The 13,372-nt window shown below is 28.4% G+C and overlaps 1 long non-coding RNA gene across 3 annotated transcripts; it reads right to left on the reverse strand.

Annotated features, from left to right (window-relative positions):
- Positions 1 to 2,109: 2,109 nt before the first annotated feature.
- On the reverse strand, positions 2,110 to 5,198 carry LOC143580059 (uncharacterized). Of its 3 annotated transcripts, none has more exons than XR_013143760.1 (6): positions 5,096 to 5,198; positions 4,436 to 4,661; positions 3,384 to 3,448; positions 2,745 to 2,815; positions 2,552 to 2,647; positions 2,110 to 2,379 (listed from the first exon to the last, which is right to left on the reverse strand). It is a non-coding gene; the product is annotated as an uncharacterized LOC143580059 (long non-coding RNA). The 3 variants fall into 3 exon arrangements; XR_013143702.1 differs by adding an exon at positions 4,173 to 4,238 and having other exon boundaries at positions 2,110 to 2,647; XR_013143634.1 differs by having other exon boundaries at positions 2,110 to 2,647.
- Positions 5,199 to 13,372: the final 8,174 nt, after the last annotated feature.

Genomic DNA, 13,372 nt, shown 5'->3' on the forward strand with positions numbered 1-13,372 from the left:
CACGCCCGTCAAATGGCACGACAGCGATTTGAAACATATAAAAATGCATTTTTATATGTAGAATATATGAATAAAACTTTTGATTAATACTTTACATTTAAAACAAAACTTTATATTTATATCTTACAAATAAAACATTATTTAAAAGTATTATTTTACATGTAAAACAATATTTTATTATGTAAAACAATAACTTTATTAACGTTTTATTCGTCAAAATTACTTTTAATTAACGTTATACATGTAAAACAAAACTTTTGATACCGTTCTAAATGCGAAAAAATCACTTTTATTTAACGTTTTACACGTTCAATAAATTTTTCATTCAAATAGTGCAGAAATAAAAATTAAAAAATTTTCTTTCGACACCTACGACATCTAATCATAAGATTCTTATACTTACAATATTAGTTAATTAAATAATAACAAATATTTTGACAAAACCTGGACACCTTTGTGATGTATGAAACACATTCATTAAAAATATTCCGCAAAATATAGTTTAGTAATAAGAACCATCATGTGTCAGTGTTCGTCCCCAAGCGCTTGATCTTAAACTTGTAGTTCAATGTTTAAGGAATTACCTATTGCGCCACAGCATAGAATAGGTGTTTAATTATCCTCAAGGCTATGGTGCACTGCCCTTCAGAGCTTGTCAACTTTAAATCTTTCCATTTTCTTTGCCTTTCATTCGATTTCCAAACTTATTGTATCTGATTGAAATCAAACTTTACGGCACTTTGTACCAACCCTAGCCATTATTATTATTATGCAACTCGTAGATATACCAAATTATATATGTTCAAATGCTTCACAAAGAAATTAGTGATATAAGTACTATACTCCATATCATAAATCACTTGACTCGATTAACGATAATCAAATAGAAATACCAATTCCAGATTTTGTTTCCAACGATATTTAAAACCTTATAAATGAAATAAAGCTTGCTAATTTCCTATACATTCCAATTGATTGTGTGGATGGGTTATTGGTATATATCAGTTTACTCAACTTCATTTTCAATTCCAAATACTAACCCTTTTTTTAAAAAAGTTTTATCCATTATTCATACCAATCTAGCTTCCAAATCATAACTTTTTCAAGTTTGTAAGTATTTTAAACCTCATGTAAAAGGTATTATTTTACATGTAAAGGCGTATTAACAAAAAAAAAAAAAAAACTTTCAACTCTTTTTATACTTAAAATATCATAAATGCCCTTAGACCAATTCCACGGATTTCGACCCATATTTGTAGCAGATTAATTACAACATACCCGAAATGCCGTTTCAATCCATATCAACTTTATCAAATCAATAACAAGGGTTCTTTTAAGACCCGTATCAGATTTGGTAAGATCCGTTTCTGTTGTAAATCCAACAGATCTGCGTACTTAGTCTGCAATGTATCCAACAAAAAAAAATGCCCGAGCAAAACAAAGTTCTCAAGGTTTTTGGCTTTCCGCCTCAATAAACTAGTAAGCTGATTCCACTTGTGGTTCCTGAAAGTTATATAATACCTTAAATTAACCATTTGTGGTTACATTTAAAAAAAAGAAAAGAAAATAAAACGCACATTGAGAATCGAGAAAGATCATATTCTGACCCGACATTCTTCAAGACTAAATATGAGTTGTAGCGAATTCAAAATAAAAAAAGCCGCAAACTAAGAATAATTGATGAGCCATGTCTAGGCATGATATCAATATATCATTATAGTCCTTACATTTGACCTGCAACTTGAAGGGTATATAATCAGCATACTGTATTAGCGTTTAACAATATAAGTGAAATTGCAAACAGTAGTCTCCAATCTAAAACACCATTCACATTTATAATCTAAGAATCAAATCAAATTAAATATATATATTCATTATAAACAATTAAACTAAGATAAAAGTGCTCACATTGTCTATCGTCTCAAACAGAAAGTAATTGACATATTTATGCAGAATAAAAGTTAACATTGAGGGATGAGTGGTGGGTGAAGTGGCTAAGGGGAGGTAAGAGGTGGAAGAACTGAATAATTTACTAGAAGAGAGTGGCGGAGGAACTGATCAGTGGCAAGCTAAATTTCAAAGTGGAAGACAAATATTAAATCTAGGCTCCTATCACTTTGCTTTTATCAACCCACATACATTTGATGATTCGATATACTCTTTCTAGTCTTTCTAAAATTTGACAACCACAAACCACGCTTTACAACAACATTCCATCCCCAACCTTCCTGAATATAATAATTGTGTTTAGCCACAACCAAGAGTCTTCAATTAAAATTACTCCAAATATAATCTTTATCCCTAAATTGAATCGAAATCCCATGGAACAACCACATGCTCTATCTAATCTCTTCGACCACCTCCAGACTTTTTGCTCAACTTTGACAAAAAATAAAGTCAACATGGCAGAAAATACAACTATTTTTTTAAAATGAAATTTTCACCCGGCATTTTTTCCAAATAGTTTAACAGACTCATGTCTATGCCAAGCAATGGATTAAAGTTAACCAACCAAAACATCAGGTTTAAATTAACATCATATAACTTATACCTGTTTCCATAATGCTTGTTCCACAACTTATTTTTCTGCACCATCTTTTTTGTTCCCGATCATTAGAAACTGCTCAACCAATACCTGTCAATCAGGCTGAATTCCAGTAGAATTAGATGCATATTATATCCGTCAAAGATTAATATATATATATATATATATATAACGTTGTTGTGTATGAAATTGTACATACCACATCTTCTAAAACCAATGTGAACTAATCTGGCCAGAAGGTGAAATCGGCATGCAAATTCTCATTTTACCCTTCAATCTGCAAACACCAATTTGAAACAATTACTAAAATATATTACTACTAAATATTTTATATTGACATTGTTAATAGTAGAATCACTAACATGCTAAACAAATGGTATCCACATTAAGAATATTATAAAAAAGATGAATATTACAAAATAGTAATTAGTGAGTATGGGAAGCTAACTGTAAAGAGCTTTCATTTACTAAATAATAGGAGTCTATAAATAAAATAATAATTTAGTTAAAAATAACAAAGCCATACCAAAAGAATAATTCATTGCCAAAATTTTTATCAAAGATCAGAAAAGTTAGGACTTAGGACTGTTAAGCAAAACTGCAATAAAATGGCTACTAATGATCCCTTGACAGTTTTGACTTTTGTATATCTTTGAAGTCCATCGTTGTTTTCCAAGTCTTCACATGCTCTAAACAAATCCATCAATTTGGCACAAGAAATTAAGTTCACATCATTTATTTAACCATTAAAATTGATAAAATAAATATAAAAAACAATTACAATGTACTATAACTAAAATTATAAATGCAATATGTTATATTATTCATGAGTGATAACTAATAATATCATGAAGTATGAGCGTTGCTACACAAATCATCGGTAACATTACGGTCAACCACAACCTGCAATACAAAAAAAACAATTGACACCAACTTCACTAACCAAAATTTACAACACTGGTTATATGATTGGTAAACTTAAGAATATCAAGATCTCATTAATGCTAGAGAGATGTAAGATCCTGAATGCAGTCATTATCTGCTTGCTTTGATGACCATTTTTATTAAATCCTCAATGTATTTATATTATTAAAAGTGGAACTTTACAATAGTAACAATATGTTTTGAAGTCCTCATTTTTCACCATTGATTTGGATCTTTGATTCGGTTAATATTCACGTGAGCAATGTAAGAGAGATGTATTATAATATATCATGCAAACCTATCAGGGACTTGAAGAGAATCAACATTAGGTAAATATTTAAGCAGTTGTTGAGTTGTTCATCATTTGTCATATGATTTATAAACTCTCCAAAGTTAATATATCTTGCAAAATTTGAAGTTAAAGTTCTTATGAGTAAAAATTATCATATAAGCAATATCAAACACCTTCAAAACCGCTCGTAATTGTATTAAACACACAATAAGCAAACATGCCGTTTTAATAAGCAATTACAAACACCCATGTGTATCTAAGGGCAATAGAAAATTACTTATTTACCCATCTTTAACCTAACTCGAGACACTTATATTTCCATTTCACAAACCATGTTTACCCTTTTCACAAAATGTAACTTTTGGCCATTCTATATTTTATTTCATACATATAAATAAAAACTCAATTTACATTCAGATCAAGGCTGCACAATGGAGAATCACAATCACAAGTATTTGCAATTTGTCGTCATCATCCCTATAATTGACAAATAAAATATTTACATTTCGATTATTTAGAAAAAAAAGGTTTTCTTATTATATAACTGATAAAAGTATTCACTAATTTTCACCGATCTAACCCTAAAGTGCATACCCACTCATTTTATTTCCCTATTCCAGAAATCCGATTGCGATTAAGGTTGTCTCGAAACGAAAACTAATGACAAGGATTACCTTTTAAATTCGATCCAAAAAAACGTTGCATGAGATTGGCGCCGGCTTTTTTAGTCGAAAAGAAGCATAAGATAGCGGAGGTTATGTCGCCATCCGGTGACAGTGATGTTTGTGACGTCCAAGCCGCTACTGTTTTGTGAGTGTCAGCGACCACTGATTTGCAAGATTGAACAGATGTTCGATCGCGGGCTAAGACCCCAACTATATCTCTATCTATCAATGTTTCCTGCATATAAAATGATATCCTTAGTTGCAAATACTAAAGAGACGCTCTTGTAATTATGGATGAATGAATTATACCACCGTCTTAACATGTCCAGGTTAAGACAGTAAAATCAAACAAAACATGTTCTTCATATACTGGTTTAATAGATGAACAATTCGTCATAAAAAACCTAATTAGCAAAATAGTTAGAACCAGGAACCGAGATAAATGAATCATCAATAATAATAGCTTTCAAACTGAATATCAACGTAAGTGAATTTAGAATACCAATTCAGAAATAGAAAACGATTGTAGAATTAGGGTTTTGTGCGTGATGTACCCTAATCGACAATCAGAACATAATCAAGACATATTCTATATTATTAACAGATTCAAAAGATTGAGAACTGAAAAACTGGATGAATAAGAATCGAACCAATTAATAGAGTACATACCTATTGAAACGATTGCAAGAAAGCCTTAGATGATGGAAGATTGAAACTGATGACAACAACAACGTATCGAATGACCTTGAAAAGCAGGGGAGATTCGGGTTTCATGGTTTAGAAGTTTAGAGCATCAGGGAAGAATGACAACAGGCAATGTGATATAATCCATTTTACCTTATCCAAACCCGTCATAAGTACCCGCGAATTTTATAAGGCAAATTATGGGGAGCCTTCGTTCAGAAATTAAGCAATCTGGTGGCTTCAAAAGGGTGGGAAACGATGTGAGAGCGACACGTAGAAGATTTTTTGGTAGACAATTACATAGATAGTTAGATTAGTATTAAGATTGATATTATTAAGAATTAAAAATGTATCTAATTATACTATTAAACTAGGGTATAGCCCGTGTTACACACGAGTGGAAAAACAAGTCAACAAACATAATAAATTTAGACAAAAAATTCAAACACACAAAACTTCTATGACTTTCGGACCAAAACGTTAACCATTTACAATGTCTAGATATTAAAAGTTTAGGGTTAAAATAAGTTAGTATACACCAAACCACAAAAAAACATTAACAAAAGACCTAAACATGTTCTTTCATATTAAACTACCATCAACTTTTTCAAATAGTCTAACAAAAGAAACTTATGTTGCTTCAGCACCTGAAGAATTATAAAAACAATATAATCCAAATTAAATATACAATTAAAATAATAACATGTTTAATAATGAAAGCTCGTGTTACACACGGATGAAAGTTATAAAAGAAAAAAAAATATAACATGTAATACGTAAATTGAGTTATATTATATAATGATATTTATTTATGACTTTTATAATAAGTTTTTAAAATATTTATACACTATTAATTATAAGCTATAATTTGCAAACCAAATCTTACTGATTGATTTATTTTAAAGCAAAACATTCATATAGATATTATTATACATTTATAAAAATAATTTTTAGAAAAAAGGTTGTCACATATTAAAAAATGTCTTTGTATAATGTTGGAAGAATTGGAGACAAAGACTCAAACAGTAATGTAAAATTTGAATATTTTTCAATGGCTAGTAACTTGTGGATCATACGCGTGAAAATTGTATATAAATATATATAGAGACAATGATAATAATAATAATAATAATAATAATAATGAATTGATAGTGTAATATTAATTAGAACAAATAATTTTACATTCACTATAATGTATTACATTGTTGTTTTTATTAAAACAAAATAATATACAACAACAAATAACGTAAAATGCTAACTTAAAACATCTTTCTAACTTAATCCATTAAGCCAAAAAGATATATCAATAACTACATTATGATATATGAAGTTATAAAGTCTTGTTTATTACACAATAATCGAAATATAAAGAAATGTGTTGTAATTTTTTATACTTACAAAGAAGAAAAATAAAATAACTACAAAATCAAATTCAATGTATTGTTAATAAGAGAAATAAATGTACAAATACAATTCACAAACTATAAACAAATCATAAATCTCTATGTACATCCTTGGAATGAAAGAATGAATTTTATGATAAAAATTATACAGAAATAGTCATTATATTATCATACTGTTAATAATATAAGTTATTTGAAAAAATTATTACACGGTTTTTATTTATAGATGATTTGGATAAACTTTGTAAGGATGTGATCGAATTAATTATGATGTCAGTTTTTGTCTAAATCTGATTATTAAATTTGAATATTAGAGTGTGTAAGTTTCGGTTTAATTTAAATATTCATATTTTGTCAAATTTGGTTATGAAATAAATAAGAATATTAAATTTGAATATTAAAGTGTATAAGTTTCGGTTTAATTCAAATATTCATATTTTGTCAAATTTGGTTACAAAATGATTTATAGATGAAAAATAAATATGTCTTTTTAGTTAAAAAAATAGTATAACTTAAAAATAACTTGTGACGACACGAATTCATACCGAACAAATTTGATACTCTTTTAAAATTTACACAACACGTTTCGAAATAATTACAAAATATTTAAAAAAATGGTTAATTAGTCAACTTCAAAAAATTATGGAAATGTTTTTTATTTTTGAAACATCGATATCGGAAGGTTTATTTTAGAATTTAATTTTGACATTTAGACATAATAAAAATGGTCAAATATAAAAAAATAGAAACTTTGTTGAGATTGAAGATTATGGAAAGCTTTAAAAGTTTGTGTTTAATTTGTAAAATTCCGTATTAATCGAGTTTAATTATGTTATGACTATTAACCATAAATAAAGCAATTATAGTGACTATTTAAAATTTGAAATTAAAATATAAATTCGAAATGATTTATTTAAATTTCGCATTTAAGTAACAACTTATTATATTTTTAGTAACTTAAAAGTAACTTATAATGATGATTCTAATTTGAATTTCGAATAGAAGATTGAAATTATTAATTTGGGGGTTTATTTTTAGACATTAATTTTAACATTTAGGCGTAATTAAAAATGATCAAATATAAACAAATGGAAAGTTGGTTGACATTGAAAAATATGGAAAACTTTAAAAGTTAGTTAGTAATTAGTCAAATTTCGTATTTAATCGGAAATAAATATGTTATGAATGTTAATTATTTATTAATTAAGAATATTAAGCAACAAAGATAATACTAATATTTTGGTCAAGCTACGTATTTGAAATCATTAATGCTGGAATTCGGTAATAATGCTGGAACATATTTTAGGCATCAAAAAAGCTATAATTTTATACGTATTTAATCTTATTAATTATGTCATCAATATTAAGCAGAATTTAAATAACAAAGACTTGTATTTTAAGTAAGATTTTTAAAGAAAGGTCAAATGACTATCTTCATTTAAAATTTAAATATCAACTGAAATCATTAATTTTATTTAAAAAGGTAATTTGGTAAAACAACTGGAAAAAGTTTTATGTAAAAAGTTTATTAAAAAAAAGAATAACAAACACTTTTAAAATTGATAGAAATTTTCAATAACATCAACACATGTTAACAATCAAAACATGTTTACAATTAATAGAAATAGGATAGTACCCGTGTTACACACAGGTGTAACATATTTAAAATGTAATATATATGTGACATCATATAAATTTATTGAAATGCAAATGTCGTATTTATAAATTATTATAATCTTACATGAATTGTAAATTTGAATAATTTAAGAATCAAAATGGTTTTATTTTAACCAATAATTTGACATAATTAACATTGATAATATAATCTTGAATTCGAATTCAAATTCAAAAAGAATCGTGCAACAATTAATTGGTACTTTAATGAGAGATTTTACAATTAATGCGAGATTGGAAAACTTGGAAAGAATTTTGAGATTGGAAAACTTTTAATGCGAGACTTTTAACTTCAAAATGGAATAATTAAAATAACAATTCAAATTTAACAAACTTTAACATTGTATTATGGCGATACTGCAAAAAAATAACAAACAAATACAAGAAAATATCAATACTTTACAAATTAAAAACCAAGAGAAATTAGAAAACGGGTTAACTAAAATACAATCATAATGACTAAAACAAACACAATCAATCTACTCTCAATCAAATACTGTTTCCATGCAATTAGCCAATCTACCAAGTTAGGCAGCCATAAACTGAAATTATTAAGAATAAATTAATGTTAGATATACTGAACTATTAAAAAAACAAATCAGTAAGAATTATCAATGGATGTAATCGGAGTAATTATCATAATAATTCCGATAAGGAAATAAATCAACAATATTTTCGTATATCTCAAAACCTTCAACATGTCAATTGAATCATGGAGTTTGATGTTGAACCTATATAGATTATAGTAAAATTAGAATACAATTAGAAAGAATACAAAAAACAAATTGGGAAAGAAATTGAAATGACAATGAAAATAACCTGAAAGTTATAAAACAACCATTGTTATAGGTATACGACATTACCGGAAAAACTTACCAGAAAAATGTAAATACGTCCACATATTAGCCTCATCGCCGTTTTGATTTACAACCTAAACTGATTTTAATAAAATTAGTTGACAATGAAAATAAAGATAAAAAGGTTAGAGGAAACAATAACCGGAAGAAAATATAATGTTGCCGGAAATACATATATCAACAATCAGAAGTTTATAATAAAATATAAACTTACCGGAAAACGATTAATACATATCTAGATCTAGAGTAGCCGAAATATATGAGAGGGTGAAAAGAGATCTGGCTAATGGAGAAAGAGAGAAAAATATGTTTAGGGTGAAAAACTATGAATTAATAAGGTTTAAATATAGGGTGTTTGGTCAACATGACACGTGGCAGCCTAATAGAGAATATGTGAATGGAAAGTTGCTGACTGGATTGCACATGTGGATAGCCTAGAAGAAGGCCATTTATACAATTGTATTGCTTTAATAGTATTTAAAGATCAACAGAATTTATGTCCACTTGGTCTCTTCCTATTGGTGATATTCTATTGTTTCCATATATAACAACCACTTCTAAGAATTTCTTTACAATTATATAATTCAAAAATAAATTACATTGATGAACAACCCATTTAGCTTATGCAATACCCGTATTTAATCAATCTCCATCAAATATCGTGACTGAATAAACCCTAATTGACCATCTCATCTTTCCTTCTATCACGACGCTATAATCCTCCCTTTTTTATCTCCACATTTATCATCAAGTAACTTATGTTATACCAAATCAAACTCTATATCTTGATGATTTTGCGCCGATTTCGTGGTGCTTCTTTTTCTAAATAATTTCCATCAATTAAAGCTGATATTGAGGTTAGTCGATTATATCTAATTTATTTCAATTATAAATGATTTTTTGTTTGATAAAGAAACAAATAATATTATCTATAAGGTTAATGATTGAGCAAAAACTAATTGGAATTATAACTATAGTATAAACGAAATGTTTGGCACCACAACTTAGTTTAAGTAATAAATGCTAAAATGCGCCTAGCCAATTATGATAGTCCATCTGTTGTTCTCCACTCACACCAGCGCAACAGCTGTAATCTTGCCTGCCATCATCTGTTACAGCCACGAACCCATTTCTAATCTATACTAAACTTTAATTACTTCCTGCAGCATCGCTATTCCCCTTCATAATCCCTTCGGTCACCATGTTGAAGACTGCCTGCTGTCTTATTGGTGGTCACCGATGTCGGGTTCCTTTTTTGAACCCTTGGTAGCGATTGGGTGGTGGTGATGGTCGTCGATTTCAATTCACCCCGATTGTTGCCGGGTTCCTTTTCCGAACCCTCGGTGGCGGTTGTGTGGTGTGATCTGAAGCAGTGGTGATCGCCTGTAACTATTGGCGGTGGTGATTGTGCCTGTAACAGTGGTTATATCGGGTTTCAGGAATTACGATAATCCATAATGTTTTTGTGGTGGTCACGAGTTATGACTCTCGATGACGATTGTGAGTTTCACTTACATATCGGGTTAACAGTTTTATCGGTGGCCTTTGAGCAACATGACTTGGTTGAATATTTGTGTAATGATGTTTTTTTTTTATATTCGGGTTTATGTAAAGCTGATTTCAGGTTGCATATGTTGGACAACATCAGTTTCATCACTGCTTTTCTTAGGTTGTATTGCGCATTTATTCTATTGCAGGTGAACTTATGGTATTTTACAGTGATTCTGTACAACCCATCCGTGTATATACTAACTAAACTATTGAAAGCAAATGGAAGGATAAAACTAAGGACGTTGACAGGAGTTGGGTTATAGCTCTATTCTTTTTATTTGTTGTTCGCAGAGGATTGTTGATTATGGAATTTTGCAGGTTTGGTCCCTCGATTCCAAGTATCATCAGATTTACTACGACTTTTGTTTTATGGTTGTGTATATTCTAGGTGATATTGTTGTAGGGGTTAGATATGATTTGGTTGTGTATACTAAACTATTGAAAGTTGGATTTCAATTCCAACTATCAAATAACATAATTTAATAATTTGGTGTAGGGATGAGCTCGGTATCGTACCGGTACCGAAAATATCGATCCCGAAAAACGCAACTTATTTGTACCGGTATTGAAATATTTGGTTCGGTACCATACCGGTACCGGGATAGTACCGGTACGTACCGATCCCGAAACTCAAAACTTTGGTACCGATTCAGTACTGATGCTAACGGTACCGATTTCGGTAACGGTACGGAATTTGCTCATCCATAATTTGGTGTGCATATTTTTGGTGGATTAAATTATGTAACAGTTTTTGATTTGCTTGCTGCATGCTCAAATAAAATTATTTTCCATAATTCAAAAAGATACAAGATTACGTCTTTAGATGTCAATAGCTAAGTTTTCAACTGCAGAATATCGATTTGTTGCAGTATTTTATACTTTTGCATTGTTGTAGTGTATGCATAGTTTTGGTTCGAAAGGATGAAACAATTGTGTGTGGTGTTCTTTATTTTAGTATTTATTTTTGTTTTGCTTTATGTTTAGTCGTTAACTGTTGTTACTTCTTGGTGGTTAATGTTTGGTTATTGGTTATAAGACATTAAGATTTAAATGTACAGGGATATCTTTTAGTTGAAGATTTTGGATACTTGCTTATGTATTGTTTTTTCTGCAGCAGTTTGATTTTTTCTTTTTTTGTGATGTAGGTCGATTGGTGTGATCGTCTTTTGTGATGTTTGACGACCGCTGGTTTAAGGTGTGGTTTTCAACTTAAGTAATTGTTAGCTTTTCGTTGTTAGTATCTTTTAACGTGAGTGGTGGTTACTGCCCTAATGTTTGTAATTTATGCGACTCTGACGTTTCAGAAAAAAAACATAAACGGCTCGGCGCAATGTGCCGGGCAAAATCCTAGTTATAAATGATTTTTGAATTAGGGTGATCAGAATTGATGATTTAAATTCTGGTATTTTAAAACACACGAACCTATTCTACAATTAAAGTGATAAGATTTTACTTTAATTATAAAGGAAAATTTTTTATTATGATTTATTTTCCACCGGTTTGATTCAAATTAAAGATTATCGTTTGATGGTAGTAATGTAATAGTTTCGTTGATTAGTTATATAGATATCATTTGTTTTTGTACAAAAAGTTTCATACATATTTTGATGAGTTATCCCAATTATTTGTTTCTAATTATCAAATTTTAGTTCAAATGATGTTATTTTTTTTGCAACCTATTTTTTTGTTTTTTTAATGCAGACCTTCATTTAGTAGCCAAAACCAGATATGAAGCATGGATAACAAACATATGACATAACTAAGTGTGTTTTTGATTTTCTTTTTATTATATTAATTGAATTTATATGTTATAACTTGATCAAGTGATTTTTATTTAAATTTATATCTTATAACTTGATCAACTGATAAATATTTATAACTTTTTTTTTATATTTATAATTGAAATCAAATCAATATCAGATCAACAACATAATTACGAAAATCTTTGAATATTATTTGTTCAAATTAGTAATTATATACATTAATATAGCTTAACTAAATCAAATCAAAATGAAATCAATTGTATCAACAAAATATGTAGATTAAATAATAATTCATTTTACATAGGTAAGTTATGGTAGCAAATTTAATGAAAAGGGTCTGTTATAGGAATGCCAAACCGTTGCATAACTTATGTTTCTCAAATTCAAAACAACAATTATTGGTAATTGTTTTGACTAATTTTTTGAATATCAAAGTGATTATCATTATTACGGAAACTATACATATACAACTAATTAGATACCAAAACCGTTTTTTAAATTATTTAACTAACAAATTAAGTATAATAATATAAGCATTCAGTTTCGGCTAATTTTGAGGGATGTTAGTTTATCAATTGATCTTATTTCCATTAGTTTTCTCAATGTGTTCAATATTTCAAGACTTTGAAAATTCTTAATTATATGTTCCAAAAATATTTATTTTTTTACATTCATTTTTTATTTAACTATCCAAATATTATAATTTCTTTATATACTTTGTTATTGGTAATTATTATCAAAACAAATTGAATATAATATTTATTAATTGCCAGCATTACGTAGTAATGACAAATTAGAAATTGATTCGCTATTTTCGAAATTATTTTCATTTCAAAATCAAATTTTAACTTAATAGTTAATATTACGTTAATGACTAGATAATAACTTTTCAGTTTTGGAGTTTACTTTTTTCCAAATTAAAATTATATTCAAAAGCTCTTTCTGAATATAATTAAATCATCTAATAGTTTTCTCAATTTACTTTGTGATAGTCATCTGTCAAAATTAATTAAT

This window comes from Bidens hawaiensis, unplaced genomic scaffold, assembly GCF_021521415.1.
Source record: "Bidens hawaiensis isolate Kalapana, Puna unplaced genomic scaffold, B.hawaiensis_p1.1 tig00000001_1, whole genome shotgun sequence".
Lineage (NCBI taxonomy): Eukaryota > Viridiplantae > Streptophyta > Magnoliopsida > Asterales > Asteraceae > Bidens > Bidens hawaiensis.